The sequence below is a fragment of the Pygocentrus nattereri genome, chromosome 8, assembly GCF_015220715.1.
Source record: "Pygocentrus nattereri isolate fPygNat1 chromosome 8, fPygNat1.pri, whole genome shotgun sequence".
Lineage (NCBI taxonomy): Eukaryota > Metazoa > Chordata > Actinopteri > Characiformes > Serrasalmidae > Pygocentrus > Pygocentrus nattereri.
The window spans coordinates 28,087,510-28,107,235 of NC_051218.1; the positions used below are offsets into that span (position 1 = coordinate 28,087,510).

Here is a 19,726-nt window from a genome sequence, read left to right on the forward strand (position 1 = left end):
AAAAAAAAAAACATTAGCCATCTTGCTTAGTAGCACAATAATAGTTGCGCTGACATGCAGGGATGCAGGACGGTGCTTTAAGTTGCTGAAACTTTAAGCAGCATTTATGTGACATGATCAGTGACATCATGTGGTAGATTTTCACTTTTTCATGTATGTAAAACAATGTATAACAAATGTATAGTAAAATGATAATAATAACTCCAGGCTTCTAATGGTTAATGTAGTTAAAAATCCATCACTCTAAAACAAAGATTCAATAATTAATCCCCCGTTAATTAATAATTAACTCATTTGGATTCATCAAACCCACTGCAAGACTTTTTCCTCTGCCCCACTTAGAGCCAGTGAGTGAAAGAGGTCAAAGGTCAGGGGTCGATTGGCGGGATGGCAGCAGGTTGATGGTCATTCGACGTGAGAGTTGTGTGTTTTGTCGGCTCCCTCCTGACTCGCGTCCCGTTCCGCTCCCATGCGGATTTAACGGATTTACCTTCCCGCAGGCTCCCATGGCTAGGTCAAGCGCAGCGGATCGATGGTGTGCTGTGGTGGGTAGGTGTGTGTGTCTGTGTGTGTGAGTTTGGGTGAGGGAGGTCGGACAGCGTCCATAAGCCTCAGCCCTCACATGAATCCACTGGGAAGCAGGACTAGCCTAAGGCAAGAGGAGTTAACCCACATATCCTCTCCACCAGCACTCCTCCGTGCCGCAGAAGAAAATGTGAGACAGACTTCATAGTGAAATTTAACTGACTGGAACTCAGACATGTTGGTGACACTTTATTTTGAGTGGATATATTTTAGATGAATAAATACTCAGTAGACTCTTAGTAACATCAACAACATATCAATGATGTAGCAGCAGTGAAAACATTCAGTAGATCATCAGAAGACTTTTAATTAACCATGTAAACAAAATTGTTTATTATCTGCTGAAATCAGTTGTTTTTCACTTTATTTTGAGTATCCAAGTTCAGATCTGTAGATGTTTAAACTGAGAGGATTTGAACAACAATCTGTTATAGACACACTGCTGACACCATTGTGTACCTGGAGTTTCACTGGATTAGGCTTTGGGTAAGATTAGGACTAGGGCCAGGGTGGAGGTTAGGATTAGGTTTAGGTTGGGTATAGTTTTGGGTAAGGTTGTGTAAAGTTGGGTTGTGGGTAAAATTGGGTAAGGTTAAGTTTCAGGTAAGGTCGGGTAAGGTGAGGTTGTGAGTAAGGTTAGATTTTGGGCAAGGTTGTGTAAGGTCAAGTTTTGAATAAGGTTGGATTTTGCGTAAGGTTGGTTATCATGGGATTTTGGGTAGGGTTGGGTAAAATGGGGTTTTGGGTAAGGTTGGGTAACGTTAGGTTTCAGGTAAAGTTGGGTTTTAAAGTTGGGTTTTGGGTAAGACTGGGTAAAGTTACATTTTGGGTAAGATTGGGTTTTAGGTAAGGTTGCATAAGGTTAGGTTTTGGGTAAGATTGGATAAAATGGGGTTTGGGTTAAGGCTGGATTAGGTTAGGTTTTGAGTAAGATTGGGTAAAGTTAGATTTGGTCAAGGTTGGGTTTTGGGTAAGATTGGGTAAGATGAGGTTTTGATGAGATTGATTAAGATGGGGTTTTGGGTATGGTTGAGGAAGATGGGGTTGTGAGTAAGAGTAGATTTTGGGTAAGGTTGTGTAAGGTTAAGTTTTGAGTAAGGTTGGATTTTGCGTAAGGTTGGTTATCATGGGATTTTGGGTAGGGTTGGGTAAAATGGGGTTTTGGGTAAGGCTGAGTTTTGGGTAAGGTTGGGTAACGTTAGGTTTCGGGTAAAGTTGGGTAAGATGGGGTTTTGGGTAGGATTGGGTAAGGTTAAGTTTTGGGTAAGGCTTGGTTAGGTTAGGTTTTGTGTAAGATTGGGTAAGATTAGGCTTTGTGTAAGATTGGGTAAGGTTTGGCTTTGGGTATGGTTGGGTTTTGAGTAAGGTTGGGTAAGGTTAGGTGTTGAGTAAGATTGGTTAATATGGGTTTTTGGGTATGGTCAGGGAAGATGGGTTTTGGGTAAGATTACGTAAGGTTGGGATTAGGTAAGATTGGATAAGATTAGGCTTTGTGTAAGATTGGGTAAGGTTTAGCTTTGGGTATGGTTGGGTTTTGAGTAAGGTTGGGTAAGGTTAGGTGTTGGGTAAAATTGGTTAATATGGGTTTTTGGGTATGGTCAGGGAAGATGGGTTTTGGGTAAGGTTGGGTTTGGGTAAGGTTAGGCTTTGGGTAAGGTTTGGTTTTGAGTAAGGTTTGGTAAGGTTCGTTGTTGGGTAAGGTTGGTTACGATCAGTTTTTGAGTATGGTCAAGTAAGAGGGTTTTTGGGTAAGGTTAGGTTTTGGGTAAGGTTAGTTAAGATTGGGTTTTGAATATGGATGGGGAAGATAGTTTTGGGTAAGATTGCCTAAGATGGGGTTTTGGGTATGGTCAGGGAAGATGGGTTTTGGTTAAGGTTGGGTTTGTGTAAAATTGGGTAAGGTTAGGCTTTGGATACAATTGAGTTTTGAGTAAGGTTGGGTAAGGTTAGGTGTTGGGTAAGGTTGGTTAAGATGGGTTTTTGAGTATGGTAAGGGAAGAGGGTTTTTGGTTAAGGTTAGGTTTTGGATAAGACTGGGTATGGTTAAGTTTGCGTAAGATTGGGGAAGGTTGGGTTTTGGGTAAGGTTGGTTAAGATGGGGTTTTGGGTAAGGTTCAGTAAGGTTAGGTTTTGGGTAAGATTGGGTTTTGGGACATTGCGTGGACATCTGGGGCTGTCCCCCTGGAATGGCAGACCGGGGTGGTGGTCCCGCTTTTTAAGAAAGGGGACCGGAGGGTGTGTTCCAATTACCAGGGAATCACACATCTCAGCCTAGCCGGTAAGGTCTATGCAGGGGTGCTGGAGAAGAGAGTCCGACCAAGGGGGAACAATACAGGAGGAACAATGCGGGTTTCGCCCAGGTCGTGGAACACTGGACCAGCTTTTTATCCTCACCAGGATCCTGGAGGGTGTGTGGGAGTTCACCCACCATTCCACATATGTTTTGTGGATTTGGAGAAGGCATTCAAGCGCATCCCTCAGTGGATCATGTGGGGAGTGCACCAGGAGTACAGGGTGAGGGGCTCGTTGTTACGGGCCATTCAGTCCCTGTACAAACGGAGCAGGTGCTTGGTTCATATAGCCGGCAGTAAGTCGGATTGGTTTCCAGTCAGGGTTGGACTCTGCCAGGGCTGTCCATTGTCACCAATTCTGTTCATAACTTTTATGGACAGAATTTTATCGGAGCAGCCAGTGGCAGAGGGTGTCCAGTATGGTGGCCTCAGGATTTCACATCTGCTTTTTGCGGATGATGTGGTCCTGTTAGCATCATCAGGTCAGGACCTCCAGCTCTCTCTGGACCAGTTTGCAGCTGAGTGTGAAGCAGCTGGAATGAAAATCAGCACCTCTAAATCTGAGACCATGGTCCTCAGTTGGAAAAGGGTGGAATGCTCTGTCCAGGTCAGGAGTGAATCCTTGCCCCAAGTGGAGGAGTTTAAATATCTTCGGATTTTGTTCACGAGTGAAGGAAGGATGGAGCGAGAGGTTGAAAGGTGGATTGGTGCGGCATCTGCAGTAATGCGAACCCTATACCGGTCTATCATGGTGAAGAGAGAGCTGAGCCAGAAGGCGAAGCTGTCAATTTACCGGTCAATCTATGTTCTGACTCTCACCTATGGTCATGAGCTTTGGGTAGAGACCGAAAGAACGAGATTGCGGATACAAGCGGCCGAAATGAGCTTTCTCTGCAGGGTCATCGGGCTCTCCCTTAGAGATAGAGTGAGAAGATTGGTGATTCGCGAGACGCTCTGAGTAGAGCCGCTGCTCCTCCACGTTGAGAGAAGCCAGCTGAGGTGGTTCGGGCATCTGGCAAGGATGGCCTCTGGACGCCTCCCTAGGAAGGTGTTGCAGACATGTCCGAAAGGGAGGAGACCCTGGGGAAGACCCAGGACACGTTGGAGGGATTATATCTCTCGACTGTCTTGGGAACGCCTCGGTATCTCTCCAGAAGAGCTGGAGGAGGTGGCGGGGGAGAGGTAGGCCTGGGCCTCTTTGCTTAGGCTGCTGCCCCCGCGACCTGGACCCGGATAAGCGGTTGAGGATGGATGGATGGATGGATGAGTTTTGGGTAAGGTTGCATAAGGTTAGGTTATGGGTAAGATTGGATAAGATGGGGTTTTGGTTAAGGCTGGGTTAGGTCAGGTTTTGAGTAAGATTGGGTAAAGTTAGATTTGGGCAAGGTTGGGTTTTAGGTAAGATTGGATAAGATGAGGGTTTGGGTAAGACTGATTAAGATGGGGTTTTAGGTATGGTCTAGGAAGATGGTTTTTGGGTAAGGCTGGGTTTTGGGTAAGGTTGGGTAGGGTTAGGTTTAGGTAAGATTGGATAAGATTAGGTGTTGTGTAAGATTGGGTAAGGTTTGGCTTTGGGTATGGTTGGGTTTTGAGTAAAGTTAGGTGTTGGGTAAGGTTGGTTAAAATGGGGTTTTGGGTATGGTTGGGGAAGATATTTTTTTGGGTAAGGTTGGGTTTTGGGTAAGGTTGGGTAAGATTAGGTTTTGAGTAAGATTGGGTATGGTTAGGTTTTGGGTATTGTTGGGTTTTGAGTGAGGTTATGTTTTGGGTAAGGTCGGTTAAGGTGGGGTTTTGGGTATGGTCAGGGAAGATGGGTTTTGGTTAAGGTTGGATTTGTGTAAAATTGGGTATGGTTAGACGTTGGGTATGGTTGGGTTTTGAGTAAGATTGGGTAAGGTTAGGTGTTGGCTAAGGTTGGTTAAGATGGGTTTTTGAGTATGGTCAGGGAAGAGGGTTTTTGGGTAAGGTTAGGTTTTGGATAAGACTGGGTAAGGTTAGGTTTTGAGTAAGATTGGAGAAGGTTAGGGTTTGGATATGGTTGGATTTTGAGTAAGGTTGGGTAAGGTTAGGGGTAGTGTGAGGTTGGTTAAGATGGAGTTTTGGGTATGGTCAGGGAAGATGGTTTTTGAGTAAGGTTGGGTTTTGGGTAAGATTGGGTCAGTTAGGTTTTGTGTAAGCTTTGGGTAAGGTTAGATTTTTTTGATTAAGATTGGGCAAGGTTAGGTTTTGAGTAAGATTGAGTAAGGTTTTGAGTAAGGTTAGGTAAGGTTAGATTTTGGGTGAGGTTGGTTAAGATGGAGGTTTGGGTATGGTCGGGGAAGATGTTTTTTGGATAAGGTTGGGTTTTGAGTAAGATTAGGAAAGGTTAGGTGTTGGGTATGATTGTGTTTTGAGTAAGGTTGGGTAAGGTAAGGTATTGGGTAAGGTTGGTTAAGATGGGGTTTTGGTCAGAAAGCTGGCCTCCTCTCTGTATGCCTCCTTGTTGTCATTGCAGATCAGACCAACAACTGTGGTGTCATCTGCAAATTTGATGATATTGGAGCTGTGTCTGGCTAAGCAGTTGTGGTTGTAAAGGGAGTACAAGAGAGGTCTGAGCACAAATCTCTGAGGAACTCTGGTGTTAAGGGTCAGTGAAGAGGAAGTGATGTTGCCCATCTTTACCACCTGGTGTCGGCCCATCAGGAAGTTCAGGATCCAGCTGCGCAGAGAACTGTTCAGACCCAGATCCCTAAGCGTGATGTAGAGCCTTGAGGGCACGATGGTGTTGAATGCTGAGCTGTAGTCCACAATCAGCATTCTTACATACATGTTCTTTTTGTCCAGATGGGAGAGGGCAGTGCGTAGAGTCAGGGCTATTGTGTCATCAGTGGATCTGTTCTGTCTGTAAGCAAACTGCAGTGGGTCCAGAATGGCAGGTATTGAGGAGCAGATAAAGTCTCATTGTGCCTTGTGGATGTTAACACTTGAAGGCTCTGCACACGTCAGCCAGGGAGACAGAGGGGAGTGTTGACTCGGCGGTAGCGGGGACTCTTTCTGCGTGCGTGGTGTGATTTGCCTCAAAACAGGCGTAAAACGGGCATTATTCACAGAACGAGTTTCCCTCTTGTTTCCTCTTATTGTGTTTAGCCCCTCCCCCTTTCTTGTGTTGGTGCTTATTCCTTATGTTTCGGAAAATAAAACTCAGAAAGTGGCCAACTTTAGACTGACTGTGTGGCAAAACATACTCTGTGTCCTAAAGAAAAGATAACACCAATACCTTTGACCACTGTGTAAATACAGGCCCTTATACATGTGTGTGTCATCAGTGGAAATTTGCTTAAAAATTCTATACTGAATCTGTAATGCATATTTTTGTGCCATTAAGATCATAATGATTTCATGGGCTCGGGGATGTGGACTGTGCTGGAGCCTATCCCAGCAGTCGCTGAGTGGAAGGCAGGATACACCCTGGACAGGTTCATTTAATATATTCTGTGATAAATAATAAATAATAAATAACAATAAAAAAAAAATGAAAATGAAAAGCGGTGAGCAATGGTTGCTAAGTGGTGATTGGAGGGCTGACAAAAATGGGGCAGGTCTTAAGATCAGTCTGATTGGCTCAGTGCTTGATGTTGGCAGTCTAGTCATACCACTTTCCTATATTTCAGCGCACAGCTTGTCTTGTGTACTGGATACTGTACAGTACACTACTGATGAAGAACAGCATGCTGTGTTCAGCAGAGTGATACAGTATATACTGTACAGTATATCACTGCTGTTGGAACAAAATCATGTATCTTCAACATGCTAACTTTACAAGAAAAGGCAAAAACACATTTTACTTTCAATGAAAGTTAATGTAACCAGAATTTTTTTTAGAAGTAGTTTTGGGCGATTTCTTTTGGCCAGTTTATCATGAAATTTACACACAATGCAAAGAGCAACAGGCATTTTGAAATGGAGATACAAACAATTGTTCCAGAAGCAGCGATATACTGATACAGTAGGAAGTATACAGTACACAGTTTACTGTTTCAAACAAAGCCTATGAACACAGAGAAAAGTTATTATTAGACTAAACTGCTTAGCGAGCTACAATATAGTACACTTTGGAAGAATTCTCCAACAACAACAAAAAAAAAGTCTGTAACATTCATAATAACAGGATTAATGGCGAGGGTAACCTGCTGGCCTCGATTGTCTGTGGCCAAGGGCCCAAACACAGTTCTACACATCTTCCTTTTCTTCCTCCATGTAGCTTCATGTCTATGATCAACACCATCACAGCAGTCTGAATAGACGAGCCGGTAAACGTGACTGATGTCATTGTAACGATGAGAAAATTACAACCCCAGTCTGCAATCGTTTATTTTGGCATCCTCTAAACATACATTAACTTCTCTCCATGGTGTATGGCACAACTCAACATATCGAGCAGTGTGTGGGTGTCCCAGCCATTACACACAGCAGGTTTGTTTCTTCTCCTGCTCTGTTTACATGTGTCAAGCTCCACCGAGCTCCAGCGCTCACCACGGCCTCCTGGTGGATCATAGTTATGATGTTTTTAAAGACTGTTACATTGATGCTGAGGGCGTCCTTGAGTTTGGAGAGAATCTTCCTATGTTTGAAAGAGCATGTGGAGGACTCAAGGTTACCTGTGGCATGCACAAACTCGTTCTTAATGAGGCAAAAATACTTCGCTGATTTGCGCTAACAATGACAGACCTACCTAGCGTGACCCTGTTTGAACTTTTGTGTGGTTTGCTCCAAAATAAACTCAACGCCCTTGAATCCCTACTTGTTGAAAATGTTAAAAGATGCTGTCAGATCAATATGAAGCAAAAGGTACAATGTCTGAAAGGTGCCCGAGGTGCCTCACAGAGAAGGCTGCAGCAAAATGCATACTGAAGGGAAGATTTCTAAACGATTCTCCAGCACCAGAGTTGTGCAGAGACCCGAGGCTGGTTTGTTCACTGAGAAACGACTGAGAAGCACTTCACAAGAACATTGACATTTGTACACGTTCTTAAACTGCCTATTCACAGCTTTCAGTGTTTAAGCTACGGAGGCCCAGGCAGTGACTCATCTTAACGTTCTGCTGAGAAAGTTCGGCTGCTCTCACAGCTCCAGAAATGCCACTCTGTGCATGTCTCCATAGGGCCATTAGCTCACTGCACTCTTCCTGGATTTTTGAGTCTTAATGTGGACATTTCTTTTGACATCATCAGGAACCATCAGGGGCAGGGAACCAAAATTTTTAAGAGATTTTTGAATTGACATGTTATCTCTCCTCCTAGGCTGGAAAGATATAAAATATGCATGTAACACATGTAAAATAATGCATCAGTTTGAGTGGAAAGTATGAAAGAATAAAGACCAAATTAGGTGTTCTTACAGTGAGCACAAAATCTTTTTTTTTATTGTTTGTATGAAAAGTCAAATTATGACCACCTCCTTGTTTTTACACCCATTGTCCACTATTTGGGTGGTGGATCATTCTCAGCACTGCAGTAACACTGACATGGTGGTGGTGTTTTAGTGTGTGTGGTGCTGATACAAGCGGATCAGTCACAGCAGTGCTGCTGGAAATCCACCACGCAAATAGTACCTGCTCTGTGAGGGTCCATGGGGGTCCTGACCACTGAAGAACAGGGTAAAAGGGGGCTAACAAAATATGCAGAGAAACACATGGACTACAGTCTGTAATTGAGAGTAGAAACGAGGAGGTGGTCATAATGTTATGCCTGATCGGTGTATGTATATGTATGCATAGACAGCTAACTGTTCAATCTCACATCCATGAGAATATCCAACCCTAGCATTTCAAAACAGCAGAAAATATTGAAACTGACATTATTTTAACATAGTACAGTAAACAGTGAGTCATAAATGTCAAAACTTTCTCACAGTGCCCCAATGTGATTCTCACAAACACTTTTTGCAGTTCTAAGTTACACACAGACTTCATAAGACATTCCATGTTTAGTTTGAAACATGTAACATACATAAATTACATACAAAGTACATTTTGCCCCGTGGCAGTTTTGCAGAGACTCTTTCAGTAAAAGCTTGTCTTCATAGTCACTGATGTATCTACAACTTCCAGAAGGCTTACAGTAATGTTTTTCTTCAAACAATTGTTCTAAATTACTGGAAGTCAAGAAATGATTGATTGATTCAACTTCCCTAACCAATTGCAGAGTTTGCTTGGCTGTATCTACCTAGATGAGACAGCAAAAAAAAAAAAAACATTCTGATTGAAAGATTTTCCACTTAGAAGTTAAAGAATTTAAGTTTGGTTTCCAGATAAAACTGAAAGAGTTTTACTACAGTGGTTGCAGAGTTAAAAACGAAGCATGAAGTCTGGTCTTTAGATCTGTTGCAGAAGTTCCCTCTCTGAATATAAAATCCTGCAGGTTTCACTTTTTGGGAAATGTCCCAATTTTTTTTTGCAAATTATATGCAACAATTTGATGCCAGCAATACATTCCATAAAAGTTGGGGCGGGGACCTCGTGGTTGATTGGCAACAGGTCAATAACATTATTGGGTATAAAAAGAGCATCTCAGCGAGGCTGAGAAGATGAGGAGGTGAGGAAAAAAGATGAGAAAGGGGTTAACCACTCTATGAAAGACTACACGATATAGTGCAACAATTCAAGAACAACGTTTCTCAATGTAAAATAGCCCAGAATCTTTGCTTTTCATCATCTATGGTACATGATAAGATTGAAAGAAATATCTGTATGCAAGGAACAAAGTCAAAAAACAGTATTGGCTAGCTGTGATCTTTGGGCCCTCAGGCAGCAATGCATTAAAAATGGACTTGATTCTGTAGTGGAAATCACTGTATGGGCTAAAAAAAATTCTGAAAAACACTCTGTGTGTTCCGCGCTGCATCCACAAATGCTAATTTAAACTCTTAAACGCAAAGAAGAAACCATAAATAAGCAAGCTCCAGGAATGCTACCACCTTCCCTGGGCCCGAGGTCATTTAAAATGGACTGAGGTGAAGTGGAAAAGAGTTCTATGGTCCGACGAATCAACATTTTAAATTCTTTTTGGAAATCATGGACACTGTGTCCTCTGGGCTAAAGACCACTCAGCTTGTTGTCAGTGCACGGTTCAAAAGCCAGTATTCATGATGGTACAGGGGTGCATTAGTGCAGATGGTATAGGTGATGTGCACATCTGTGAAGGCAACATTAATGCTGAACAATATATATATATATATATACATATATGTGTGTTTTGCCAACATATGCTGCCATTTAGATGTCTTTTTCAGAGAAGGCCTGCTTATTTCAGCAAGACAATGTCAGACCACATTCTGCATGTATTACAACAGCATTGGCCCATATTAAAAGTGTCCGGGCTCCAAACTGGCCTGCCTGCAGTCCAGACCTGTCACCACTGAAAACATTTGGCACATTATAAAATGAAAAATACAACAAAGGAGACACCGAACTGATGAGTACCTGAGAACCTATGTTAAGCAAAAATGGGAAAACATTCACTTTTAAAATTATTGTCTCCTCTCGCAAATACTTAGAGACCCTACACAAAATAAGAGGTGATGAAACACAGTGGTAAACATACCCCCATCCCAATTATTTTGGAATGTGTTTTTGGTATCAAATTCAAAATGGGCATATATATTTTAAAAAGCAGTAACATCTCTCAGTTTCAACTTTTGATATGTTGTCTTTGTACTATTGTCAGTGAAATATAGGGCTTAAATGATTTGCACATCATTATTATTATTATTTTTTTTTTAATATTGCATAGCATCACAACTTTTTGGGAAATGGGTTTGTACTTTTACAACAGATCATTAGTCATACAGAGGAGTTACACTGTGAGAGAGATGGAGAAAGAGAGAGAGAAAGTGAGAGAGAGAGAGAGAGAGAGAGAGAGAGAGAGAGAGAGATCCATTTGCTCAGAGAACACAGGGAAAGTGGAACTGAAGGGACGGTAAAGTGGACCATCTCCGGTCCGACTTGGCAGCCTGTCTCTGCATCCACACCATCGATCCGCACCACCCGTTCTGACAGGCAGCCCCCACACACACACACACACACACACACACACACACACACACACTAGCCTGTACAGTCTTTCTGCATTCTCATTTATTTAGTCAGAATTTTTGGGGTTTTTTTTTTGGGAAGCTCCCTCGAGAGGAAACATCTCATTTTCTAGAAGGGCTGGTGCTTCTCCGCCGCGTCCCTTACCTGCCACTCCGTTACTGCTGGAAACGAGTTCTGAGCCCCTGGAGTCCAGCGTTTTGGTAACATGCACAGGGAAGGTTTAATTTCATATGATTTGTATTCATGAAAACAATATCTCATTCAGTCAATTGTTTTTCTCTGGGAAAGAATACAAGATGAGCTTTCAGCTCTCTCAGAAAGTAACAGCATATAAAAGATACTGCGCACAGATAAAGATCTCCTGGGGGGTGCGTAGAGTTAACCCATGAATTTGGGTTCATATTGTTAAAAGGGTTATTTTTTTTTTCAACATTACTTTATAATTAAATGGTGAAAATGTAAACAAAAATCCATAGTGGTCTGATGTGAGTCAGATCTGTTCACAGTAGTGATGAAGTGTTTAATGCATCTAAACCCTCACAGAAAGATTTTATGTGAATTAATTCAATTCAGTTCATATTTATTTGTATAGTGCTTTTCACAACTGGAATCAAAAAGCAGAAATCTGGTTCCAAGCCAGAGAAAGAAACCTTGAGAGACCTCTGATCTACACCAGATAAAAACAGCAAAACAATAACACAGCAAGAGCAATGTGAATATAGACTGAAGAACTGACCAATGAATAAATAGCAGGGAATAATAAATAAAGAAAATGAATGTTTCTGTCACTGGACAAATATAGATTAACCAATGATTATTAGAAGGTGTTCACAGTGGGAAGTCTAGACTACTGTTAATTCTATCACATTAGTATTGATGTGTAAAGGCCTCAATGTTGTGTGAGGCAAATAAACAGTGTTTAGGGTTGAATAATTCCATGCAGGAACCAACCCCATAGGGAAAAATTGTATGGACATATACATATTTTTATATAATTGAAATGCATGTCAAACACATTGTAGTCCATTGTGGTGCTGAAATACATTCCAAACACTAAAATGTATTTCAGAATGTATTATCTTATTAACCAAATATATTTAATTCAAAATATTACACATAGAAATGTACCATACAAAATGTACATAAATGTATTTGTCAAATCCATTTGAAAATGTATAAAAATCGCCAGAATCCTTGATTTGGTACCTTTTGAAATGAATTTGTATTCCAGTATCTTCATTTTAAATATTAGCAAATGAATCTTTAACATTACAGAAGCGAATGTTGTAGGTACTCTGTCAAAATACAGTTACGATGTAATATTTTATTTGAAATACATACCTTTATTACATACTTTCCATCCATCCATTTTCTAAGCCGCTTCTCCCTCAGGGTCGCAGGGGGGTGTTGGAGCCTATCCCAGCGGTCATCGGGCGAAAGGCAGGATACACCCTGGACAGGTCGCCAGTCCATCGCAGGGCATTATTACATACCTTTATAACTGAAAACATATAATAACAAATACAAATAAAAGCATTTAAAATATATTTAACAAGAACATTTTTCGACACATTCATGCATTGCAAAAATGTATTTGATTAATACATTCAGAATGTATTTTTTTCTATATGGGTCATGAGGGTGAGTGGGTCATGCAGGTGAGGCTTTCTGGCACAACAGGAGGGTAAATGGGTCATGCAAATGGCTGCATGCTCCAGTCATATAGTAATAAAATCACCCTATTTGTGCTGTAGACATTGTGACCCCTGGTTCCTGTCACAACTACTATAAAGAAATCAGATTCAGTTTTTCAACAATGAATGATTTTACATCCACTCGGAATGACTTTTTCTCAATTACTGAATGATGCAAAATAAAATATTGTCTTGTTAACATCAATAAAACACTACAATATCATTTTGATGATTCCCACTAGCAGTCACAGGCCTATCCTACCACAACCCTGTTTGGACTTTTTGCATGGTTTGCTTTGAAGTAAACTCGACGCCTTTGAGTCGCCGCTTGTTGGAAATGTTAAAAGACATTGCTGGATCAATACAGAGCAAAAACAAAAATGTCTGGAAGGTGACTGAGGTGCAGTGAAAACGTGTGTAAGGCAGCCACCGAAGGGAAGACTTTCTAAATGTTTCTCCATCATCTGGCCTGAGTTGTGGCTGGTTCTGTTTGCTGGGGAATGTCATAAGAACACTATTTAGTTGGAGAAACACCCATGGGTTAAAACAGAGAACATAATGTGTAGATGTGTTGTATGGCTGGGATCAAATGCAATTTGCACCATATGCTGTTCATGACTCAGAATGCAGGACCAATACTAAAGGCTCTGGTTTCCAGAGGAAAGATTGGACAGCAGTGTTCTATTGCTTTCCTTCATGCAGTGACTCAGATGGGGGTCTATATCATCTCTCGGGGAAGTCGAGTGATTTGCGTTCTTGTCGCAGCCCAGCGACAGTGCAGTGCTGGTGGACTGAAAAAATGTGACAGGAGTTTTCATATGTCTCTGAGATAGCACAGATGCTGCCTATCAAAAGTTTGGAGACATTCTGCCTTCTTTTGAAATTCTCTATAGGGGATGTATGTTGGTAGTTACTACGCTCAACTGAATATGAACATTTTTTAGATGAGAAAATGCTAGAAATGCTGATAATTTACATACATTAGACACGTATATAGTGCTGCTTGAATGAAAATGTGCTCATATCTTCTTTTCAGTCATAACAACAGAAATAAAATATATTGTTTATATATATATATATATATATATATATATATAAAACGCAAAAAATATATTGTTTTCTTTTATTAATTAAACAAAGTGATCCTATGGTATATTTTGGTTGGCAAATGTGAACATCTAGAATAATTGGATTGGTATAGGTGATTGGGGTCTGGAGGTTTTATCTATTGTATCACATTCAAATGTGCTGTTTTTGAAGTTTAGGAGAGGTCATTCAACAAAAATGAATTTAAAAGTAAGGAGTGTAATATTCTAAGAAGATCAAAAAGATCCCCAGGGTAACATCTAAACATCTGCAGACCTCCCTTACACTCACTAATGACGAGTTCACCATCAGTCAAACAATGATATAGTATAGTAGCACATATGGAATGAAAACATAAACAAATCCTCTACCATCCCGGAAGAACATTTCTCCCTGTTAAAAAATGACCACCAAGCCAGAAAACTACAGAAATAATGTTGTGTTGATGGAAAAGGAAAGTACAGATGTTATGGCTAAAATTAGAAATGTTATGTCTGGCAAAAACTGAACACCGCATTCCAACATAAGAGCCTCATTCCAGCCTTGAAACACGGAGGTGACAGTATCACAGTTTGGGGCTGTTTTACTGCTGTTTGACAAGGACAACTTGCCATCATTTGATGGAGCTATGAATTCTGGATTGTATCCAGAAGTTGTACAGGAGAATATATAACAGTGTCCACCCATCACTTATCAAAGCACAATGAATATCAAAGCATTATAAATATTGACCATTTTATGCAGAGATTTTTTTTTTTTCAAAAAATTTCCCTTTTCCTACAAGTGACAAATTCTGACTGACATCATGGTGTTTTTTTTTTTGTTTGTTTTTTTTGTTTTTGCTCAAATTGATTAGTTCAACTTCTATTCCTGGCTATTTTTATAAATGGTCCTATTCAAATTCCTCTTTGGCACAACCACCTAAGGTCTTCAATTCTGGACCTTAAAAGTTTATTTTCCTGGATTTCATAACCACTGGCAAGTAAAGAGAAATTAATGCAATTTTACAAAATTTCTGAATGACTAAATGGTTAATATTCAGAGTGCTTTGATGTGAAATGCTCCATTCTGGAGAAACCTATGGAGTCAGAACTGTGCATAGCAGGGGTTATTAGGAACCATATGTCTGAGGAGCTTAATGCCAAGGAGTTTAAAGTCTCTTTGTGATGGAGAAGGACATGCAGGGTGTTATTAACTAGAATAGCTCACAAAGATCTTACCATCATCAACATGTATATATAAAAACTCACATATGGAAGATGTGTAGGTTCACTGGTGGTTTGGATAGTAAATAAAGTGGATCTATTTGTGTGTAGACTCCTGGTTCCTATTACCACCACTGGGAATAAATCAAAGTCTCCCATTTCACATTAGACTTTGTTTACATCCTAATCACTCAAGTGTGGGGAAATAAAAAAAAAAAAAATTGATTCCACTCTTACTAAGCTGTTGACCTCATAGTCACCTCAACTCTTTCCCATTTGCAGCTTGGAGTCCTCATTTGTGCCTGCTAGCGAGGCCGTAGGTTGTCACATTTTTAATTAGTGAATTCATGGGGCACTCAAAAGTGCCCTCTGTGCAGTTTTGCTGTGGCCTTTGCAGATTCAGCAGTGGCCTCTTACCCAAAATTCTCTGAGATACAGGCTAGGACCAATCAGAGTGGAGAGGTTTGTTTTTATAGTTGTCTGATAGTGGAGAATGATTCAGATGTGAGTTAAAAGGATTTGTTTATTTTGTTTTCTGTATTATGCATCATACATTATGAAACTTTACTGTAAATAAGCAAATTAACAAATAAAAAAGGCAAATGAACTAATAAGCAAGTGAACTAATACAAAAAAAAAGATGACTGATAATGTAACTCCACAGCGCACTGCATGTATGTATACCCTGCCCAAATGCATGCTTTTACACCTACTCCCCCTTCAAGGTCTCTTGCCCTCTTCATCTGCACGTTGTTGGTGTCATTGGTGTTGAGGACCGCAGGGCTCCGGGCACCTATTGGAACAGTTCCCTTGTGCTATATCTTCCAATTATTACAAAATCCATGACTAAATGGATGCATGGTCTGGGTTTGAAGACCTTTGACCTTTACACATCAAAAGATACAGCAGCAAAAAAATGCTAGTTACCAGGACATTATACATCCTTATGTCCAATACTGATAAAAGTGTGGATTGTCAATATTGGCTGATACTACTGGCCAACTGTTGTGTCAATTGGGTCCTTGTCATCAATCAATTTGATTTATTTAAGCCCAGTTTAACAAAAGCAGTCAAGAAGCAAGCAGAGATGAAGAGCACAGGGGTGTCCTAGAAATCCATAAGGCATTATAATCATCATGCCTCATCAGGCATTATAATCCATCATGATGGAGAGGCTGGTAAAGGACCACATTACCTCCAAACTACCTTCCACATTTGACCTGCACCAGTTTGCTTACCGCCCTAATCACTCCACAGAGGATGCCATCTCCTCTGCACGTCACTTGAGCTTAGAACACCTGGAAGGAAAGAATACACGTGTGCATGGCATTTTTGGACTTCAGCTCAGCGTTTAACACAGTCATCCCACAACATCTGATAAGCAAACTGGGTGGGCAACTACACCTCCAGTGTCATCTGTCTAAGCTCCCCTCAGGGCTGCATCCTGAACCCACTGCTGTTCACCCTGATGACTCACGACTGCAGCGCCAGGTCCACCACCAACCACACTGTGAAGTTTGCAGACGACATGACAGTAGTGGGCCTAATCCAGGATGGCAATGACCTGCACTACAGAGAAGAGGTAGATCTGTTTGACTGGTGTGAAACCAACAACCTGCTCCTGAATGTCAAGAAAACCAAAGAGATCGTCGTTGACTTCAGGAGGCGCCAACCCAACCATACACCACTCTTCATCAAGGACACAGCAGTGGAGATAGTCAGCAAAACCAAGTTCCTGGGGGTACAGATGACAGACACTTTGACCTGGTCCACTCACACTGAAGCTCTGGTCAAAAGAGCTCAGCAGAGCATGCACTTCCTGAGACAGATGGAAAGAGCACACCTCCACCCTCTGATTCTCACCACCTTCTACAGAGGTACTGTAGAGAGCATACTGACCAATTGCATCTCTGTCTGGGCAGGAGCCTACAGTGCCTCTGACTGGAAGTCCCTGCAGACGGTGGTTAGGACAGCAGAGAAAATTATTGTGACTTCACTTCCTCCAATACAGGACATTGCAAAAAGTCACTGTCTGACCAGAGCTAAGAACAGAAACAGAGACCCCTCCCACCCCCACCATGGACTGTTTTTGCTGCTGGCCTCTGGAAGGAGGTTCCAAAGCATTTGAAGCAAAACAGCCAGGTTTAAAAACAGCTTCTTCCCACATGCCATAAGACTGCTGAACTATAAATAACATGCTGCTCCAATTCTTTCTTTTTTTGATTACCTCATACATGGGACCTCCAGTGCAATATACTGTTGTACATAAACTTATTTAAAAATTATTTATCTGCTGACATACATATGTTTACATATGCACTACATGTTGCACTTCATTGTATTACTTGTATTACTGCTCTATTCTGAGCCAAGGCCGCAAAATTTTGTTCTAATTTGAATCACAATAAAGTCTGTCGTAAAAATGAGGGAGACAATCTTAAATGCTTATCATCTTTATATTTAAATGATTTGAAGCACACATTCTCTGCATCATCACACAGCTCGTGTGAACATCCAGTCAGACTGAGCTGGGTCTCAGCTGGTTACAATGGTATCGATTCAATACCGAAGCTTAGAAGAATTGTTTATTCTTATGAATCTACAAATCAACAAACATTGAACCTATGACTGGGCGTAGATATGCTTAGATATGAATACATAATGTTTTAGAGTGAAATCAGTGTATACACTGCATATATAACATTTATGATGCCATTACTCTATGTGGAAAATCTTAGTTTGGAATCTGAGACAAGATTTGAACAATTGTTTCTTTGTGATTAAATGGTTCAAACAGTTTATTGTTATGAGCAATTGTAGAAGCTAGAGCACACTGTACAAAACAACCAGTAGGAACCAAGAATGCAAAATGCACAGCAGGGAAAACAAGGCTTATATACACAGCCTGGTCACATGTGTGGATCGTGATTGTTAGGAGAAGCTACAAACTAAACACAGGTGACAGGGATGACAATTAGGCAGAAAGATGGCATAGGGACCAGAAATTGGTGGAGGGGATACTGTGATACTGAGCTTCATTAAATTGTCTTCCTTGCTATGAGGTTTTGCCTGAATATTGATTTAAAATAGTGTTTGTTAAAAGTACATATTTCTTTTGGGCTGAAGGTCAACTGATCCTCTGACTCTAAAGGCATTTTCTGTATTTGTTTATATCTTCTTTATTTCTCCTTTAAAGGCTCTTCATATAACATGATACTCATATGTTTCATTTCAAAATGCTCTGTTCTCTTCATCACTACTTTCCAAAATTGCTGCAGCACCTAAATAAACTCTCTGCATGCTATTTTACATGTGTCTCTGATGTGGACTGATTAAAGAATGAAGGGTTTCTGGCATGATGGGTCAGTTATTAATGATTTACTGAGTGTCCCTTGATCAGTTTTATGCAGCATGTAGATGGACACACGGATCCACCAGTTCCACATGATGAGAGTCAGATGATATGTATCTCAGCCCCTCTTCACAGCCTCATAACTCCGGATTTGAGTTATGTATGATCTCATGATATGATGGAATGGAAAGGGTGACAGATTGAAGAAATGTTTGAACTGTATTTCTGTGCTTCATTATCACAAAGATACAGGAACAGATAGAGACAGAGAATTTCACTGCTGAATGTCAGTCAGACTTGAACTAGGTCAGGAAAGATGTATCAACTCAGAGTATGCATGTTGTTATGATGAGCTACCTTGTTTAAAGTATGGCCTACATTTTGACTTTGAGAGCAGTGATCATAGAATTACGCCTAGAAAGTTACAATCATACAACAAGTGTGAGTGATGACATCACGAAAAAGGTTTAAAATGTGTGGCCTTTGGCATTATTGTGAGGGTAAGCCAGTAATGAGAAATGATCTAAACGCTTTTTTTAATAGGTTAACTTATTGTAAGGATTCAGCCTGCACTGCCTGCTGCCAGCAGAGGGCGTCGGCAGCAAGGTGCCCAGCCTGCACCTCCTGCTGCCAGTAGAGGATGGTGGCAAGGTGCCATGGACTACATAAACTAACTTGATGAACCTGGAAGGTTCCTTATTTAAGGTGCTGGCAAACACCAATGTTTGTCATACCTTGGTAGAGGGGTGACCGGTACAGTACTTAGTGTCAGAAAAGAAAAGAAATTGCCTAAAAAAAAAACAACAAAAAAAACAAAGAGAGCAATTACCTCTAAATTACTTACAAAAGACAAAGAAAAGAAAACCAAGTCATGCAGAAGTGTTTGCTCCTAGAAGAGCAAACCTGTCACATCCACAGCTGACCTTTCTCATGCAATCGCAGAGGAAGTGCCTCGTTTTTTGTTTTCCCTTTCCTTTTCCCTTTCGCTAACTCAGCCTTTGTTTGAACATGCCGCGCTTGGCATCACCTTAGTTTGACGTTCTTTGCCCCCCCCCCGCACCCCATCATTTCTGCTTTCCTTGAAGTGCCTTGCCCTCCTACCCAGAGTCCCGGACGATGTGGATGAAATGTGTGTTGTAACCTATCAATTAATTCTAAATTAAGTTTTATTACTAAGTTTATTCTGTCCTCTAATGCAAAATGGGTAATTAAAATCAAAGGATTCTTGCAAAATACAAAAAAGATAATACAGTCAAAAAGATTAAAAAGCATTCTTGCAGAAGATTAAAGAAAAATGAAAAACCAAACTTCAGCCGATAGTTCTTTTGAGGAAGGAGAAGGCCCTATTCATTTATTAAGTTTCAGGTGATAAGTTGGCTCCCAGATCGCAAAAATGCAAAGATTCAACATATTAGATCAGTTTTTATAATGTTTTTTGAATA

At 40.8% G+C, this 19,726-nt stretch overlaps 1 long non-coding RNA gene across 1 annotated transcript in view; it reads left to right on the forward strand.

Annotated features, from left to right (window-relative positions):
- The first annotated feature begins 433 nt into the window (after positions 1 to 433).
- The window catches only part of LOC108430897, a 28,398-nt gene continuing 9,105 nt past the window's right edge, over positions 434 to 19,726 (forward strand). The window contains exon 1 of the long non-coding RNA XR_001858113.1: positions 434 to 545. This is a non-coding gene — a long non-coding RNA (uncharacterized LOC108430897). The remainder of the gene's footprint in view (positions 546 to 19,726) is intronic.